This window comes from Arachis hypogaea, chromosome 5 (assembly GCF_003086295.3).
Source record: "Arachis hypogaea cultivar Tifrunner chromosome 5, arahy.Tifrunner.gnm2.J5K5, whole genome shotgun sequence".
NCBI lineage: Eukaryota > Viridiplantae > Streptophyta > Magnoliopsida > Fabales > Fabaceae > Arachis > Arachis hypogaea.
The window spans coordinates 72,892,246-72,897,463 of record NC_092040.1 but is presented as its reverse complement, the minus strand read 5'-3'; the positions used below and the strand labels follow the sequence as shown (position 1 = coordinate 72,897,463).

Genomic DNA, 5,218 nt, shown 5'->3' with positions numbered 1-5,218 from the left:
GCGGGGCGTTAGTGACAGACGCAAAAGAATCGCTGGATTCTATTCCGGCCTGACCGAGAACCGACAGATGATTATCCATGCTGTGACAGAGCATAGGCAACGTAATCACTGAGAGGATGGGAGGTAGCCATTGACAACGGTGAAACCCTACATGAGCTTGCCATGGAAAGGAGTAAGAAGGATTGGATGAAGACAGTAGGAAAGCAGAGAGACGGAAGGGAAGGCATCTTCATGCGCTTATCTGAAGTTCCTCCAATGAATTACATAAGTACCTCTATCTTTATCTTTATGTTTATTTCGTTCATCACCATATCCATTTGAGTTTGCCTGACTAAGATTTACAAGATGACCATAGCTTGCTTCATACTAACAATCTCCGTGGGATCGACCCTTACTCGCGTAAGGTTTATTACTTGGACGACCCAGTGCACTTGCTGGTTAGTTGTGCGAAGTTGTGTAATGCCATGGTATTGAACACCAAGTTTTTGGGTTCATGACCGGGGATTATGAGAGTTGTGAAAAAGTATTGTTCACAATTTCGCGCACCAAGTTTTTGGCGCCGTTGCCGGGATTGTTCAAGTTTTGAGCAAGCTTTTGGTCCTGTAACATCAGTGCCAAATTTCTGATCCGGCAACAGCACCAAGTTTTTGGCGCCATTGCCGGGGATTGTTCAGTTTGGACAACTGACGGTTCATCTTGTTGCTTAGATTAGGTATTTTTTTTTTCGAAATTCTTGAAGATGAATTCTAGAGTTTCATGATGATTTGTTGAAATCTGGCTGGCTGAGAAGCCATGTCTAATCTCATTGGACCGAGGTTTCAACTTATCATCACAAAAGCTTGTTGATTTTTATCAATCTTGCTTTTGGAGCAGTGATCTGCTAAGGCTTGGCTGGCCTTTGGCCATGTCTAGTGTTTTGGACCGAAGCTTTCTTTGAAAGCTTGGCTGGCCGTGAAGCCATGTCTAATTCCTGGACCGAAGTCTTAGACTAGCATTGCACTGATTCCTGGAATTCTCATTAAGAATTTTGATTTCTTTTTCCTTTTAATTTTCGAAAAACACAAAAAAAAATTCAAAAAAATCATAAAAACCAAAAAAAAAATTTGCTTGTTTGAGTCTAGTGTCTCATCTTAAGTTTAGTGTCAATTGCATGCATTCATTCATGTGTATTAAGGATTTTCAAGTAATTCTTGATAATTTTCGTGCTCTAATCTTTGAATTCAATTGACTTGAGTGTTTTGTGTGTCTCATATGCGTTTTCATAGTGTCAGTAGTATACAAACTGCTAAATTTGGTGTCTTGCATGCATTGTTATTTAATTCTTATTGCATTTTGATTTGTTCTTATTATTAAAAATCCAAAAATAATTTTAATTTGTGTCTTCTCAAGTCAATGATACAGAGAATTGAAGATTCAGAACATACGGCAGAGGAATTATACAGAAAAAGCTGGGCGTTCAAAACGCCCAGTGAAGAAGGACAGACTGGCGTTTAACGCACAAAAGGGTATAGTTTTGGGCGTTAAACGCCAGAATGTGCACCATTCTGGGCGTTTAACGCTAGGATGGCACAAGGGGGAAGATTCTGTTTTTTTTATGCAATTTTTTTCAGGTTTTCAAAGTTTTCAAAATCAAATCTTTTTCAAATTATATCTTTTCAATCATATATTTTCAAAATCAATTTCTTTCCTTTTTCAAAGATACTTACTATCAATTAATGATTTGATTCAACATTTCAAGTATGTTGCCTTTTCTGTTGAGAAAGGTTTAATGTTTGAATCATATCTTTTCTTGTTAGCCAAGTTTTTAATTTTCAAAATCAAATCTTTTTAAAATGTTTTTCAAATCATATCTTCTCAATCACATCTTTTTAAAACCAATCATATCTTCTTAACCACATCTTTTTCAAAATATTTTCAATCAAATCTTCTTGATTTCTAATTTCAAAATCTTTTTCAAAAATCATTTTATTTCTTTCCCACTTTCATTTTCGAAAGTTAAGTAATGTTTTTCAAAAATGTTTTCAAATTTTTTACTTAATTTTCGAAAATCACTTCCCTTCTTCTCACATCCTTCTATTTATGGACTAACATTATTCCTTGATGCAAAATTCGAACTCCATCTCCTTTGATAAGTTCGAATTTTCTACTTCTGTCTTCTACTCTTCTTTTCCTCTGACACTTCAAGGAATCTCTATACTGTGACATAGAGGATTCCACATTTTCTTGTTCTCTTCTCTTTCATATGAGCAGGAGCAAAGACAAAGGCATTCTTGTTGAAGCTGATCCTGAACCTGAAAGGACCTTGAAGAGAAAGCTAAGAGAAGCCAAAGCACAACTCTCTTTAGAGGACCTGACCGAATTTTCAAAGAGGAAGAACTCATGGCAGCCGAAGGCAACAACAATGCCAATAATGCAAGGAAGGTGCTGGGTGACTTCACTGCACCTACTCCCGATTTCTATGGGAGAAGCATCTCTATCCCTGCCATTAGAGCAAACAACTTTGAGCTTAAGCCTCAACTAGTTTCTCTAATGCAACAGAATTGCAAGTTCCATGGACTTCCATTGGAAGATCCTCATCAGTTTTTAGCTGAGTTCTTGCAAATCTGTGACACAGTCAAGACTAATGGGGTTGACCCTGAGGTCTACAGACTTATGCTATTCCCTTTTGCTGTAAGAGACACAGCTAGAACATGGTTGGACTCTCAACCTAAAGAAAGCCTGGACTCTTGGGAAAAGCTAGTCAATGCCTTCTTGGCAATGTTCTTTCCACCTCAAAAATTGAGTAAGCTTAGAGTGGAAGTCCAAACCTTCAGACAGAAGGAAGGAGAATCCCTCTATGAAGCTTGGGAAAGATACAAACAATTAATCAGAAAGTGTCCTTCTGATATGCTTTCTGAATGGAGCATCATGGGTATTTTCTATGATGGTCTCTCTGAACTATCCAAGATGTCTTTGGATAGCTCTTCTGGAGGATCTCTTCATCTGAAGAAGACGCCTACTGAAGCTCAAGAACTGATTGAAATGGTTACAAATAACCAATTCATGTACACTTCTGAAAGAAATCCTGTGAACAATGGGACTAGTCAGAAGAAAGGAGTTCTTGAGATTGACACTCTGAATGCCATTTTGGCTCAGAATAAAATATTGACCCAACAAGTCAATATAATTTCTCAAAGTCTGTCTGGAATGCAAAATGCACCAAGCAGTACTAAGGAAGCTTCATCTGAGGAAGAAGCTTATGATCCTGAGAATCCTTCAATGGAAGAGGTGAATTACATGGGAGAACCCTATGGAAACACCTATAATCCTTCATGGAGGAATCATCCAAATCTTTCATGGAAGGATCAACAGAGACCTCAACAAGGTTTCAATAACTATAATGGTGGAAGAAACAGGTTTAGCAATAGCAAGCCTTTTCCATCATCTTCTCAGCAACAGACAGAGAGTTCTAAGCAGAATAACTCTGACTTAGCAACCATGATCTCTGATCTAATCAAAACCACTCAAAGTTTCATGACTGAAACTAGGTCTTCCATTAGAAACTTGGAAGGACAAGTGGGACAGCTGAGCAAGAAAATTACTGAACTCCCTCGTAGTACTCTTCCAAGCAATACAGAAGAAAACCCAAAAGGAGAGTGCAAGGCCATCAACATGGCCGAATTTTGGGAGGAAGAAGAGGCAGTGAACGCCACTGAGGAAGGCCTCAGTGGGCGTCCACTGGCCTCCAATGAGTTCCCCAATGAGGAACCATGGGAATCTGAGGCTCAAACTGAGACCATAGAGATTCCATTGGACTTACTTCTGCCATTCATGAGCTCTGATGAGTATTCTTCCTCTGAAGAGGATGAGTATGTCACTGAGGAGCAAGTTGCTAAATACCTGGAGCAATCATGAAGCTGAATGACAAGTTATTTGGAAATGAGACTTGGGAGGATGAACCTCCTTTGCTCACCAAAGAATTGGATGACTTGTCTAGGCAGAAACTGCCTCAAAAGAGACAGGATCCTGGGAAGTTTTAATACCTTGTACCATAGGCACCATGACCTTCAAGAAGGCCTTGTGTGACTTAGGGTCAAGTGTAAACCTCATGCCTCTCTCTGTAATGGAGAAGTTAGGGATCTCTGAGATGCAAGCTGCAAAATCTCACTACAGATGCAGACAATCAAGAAAACAAGCCCATGGACTTGTAGAGGATGTTCTGGTTAAAGTTGAAGACATTACATCCCTACTGATTTCATAGTCCTAGAGACTGGGAAGTGCATGGATGAATCCATCATCCTTGGCAGACCCTCCTAGCCACAGCAAAGGCTGTGATTGATGTTGATAGAGGAGAGTTGATCATTCAAGTGAATGAAGAATCCTTGGTGTTTAAGGCTCAAGGATATCCCTCTGTCATCATGGAGAGGAAGTATGAAGAGCTTCTCTCAAAACAGAGCCAAACAGAGCCCCCACAGTCAAACTCTAAGTTTGGTGTTGGGAGGCCACAACCAAACTCTAAGTTTGGTGTTGAACCCCCACATTCAAACTCTAAGTTTGGTGTTGGCAGGTTCCAACATGGCTCTGAGTATCTGTGAGGCTCCATGAGAGTCCTCTGTCAAGCTACTGACATTAAAGAAGCGCTTGTTGGGGTGATGATCATGAGAAGTCACAAAATCAATGAAAAAAGCAAAAACAGAATGAAAAACAGGATGAAAAACAGCACACCCTGGAGGACGCACACACTGGCGTTTAAACGCCAGTAGGTTAGCTGTTGGGCGTTTAACACCCAGTCTGGCACCATTCTGGGCGTTTAACACCAGAAAGGGGCACCAGACTGGTGTTAAACGCCAGAAAGGGGCAAGAAGCTGGCGTTAAACGCCAGAAATGGGCACCAGCCCGGCGTTTAACGCCAGAAATGGCTAAAAACGTGATTTTGTTTGCCATTTGGTGCAGGGATGACTTTTCCTTGACACCTCAGGATCTGTGGACCCCACAGGATCCCCACCTACCCTACCACTCTCTCTCTCTTCTTCACCCATTCACCAATCACCTCAACACCTCTTCCCCAAAAACCCTTCACCTATCAAATCCCATCTTTCTCTTCACCACTCACATCCATCCTTCATAAAACCCCACCTACCTCACCATTAAATTCAAACCACTTTCCCTCCCAACCCACCCTCAAATGGCCGAACCCTCCCTCCCCTCTCCTATATAACCCTCCTTCACTCCTTCATTT

General features: G+C 40.6%; 1 non-coding gene across 1 annotated transcript; it reads right to left on the bottom strand.

Annotated features, from left to right (window-relative positions):
• Positions 1–2,784: 2,784 nt before the first annotated feature.
• Positions 2,785–2,892, bottom strand: LOC112804880 (small nucleolar RNA R71). Its single transcript, XR_003203498.1, has one exon. It is a non-coding gene; the product is annotated as a small nucleolar RNA R71 (small nucleolar RNA).
• Positions 2,893–5,218: the final 2,326 nt, after the last annotated feature.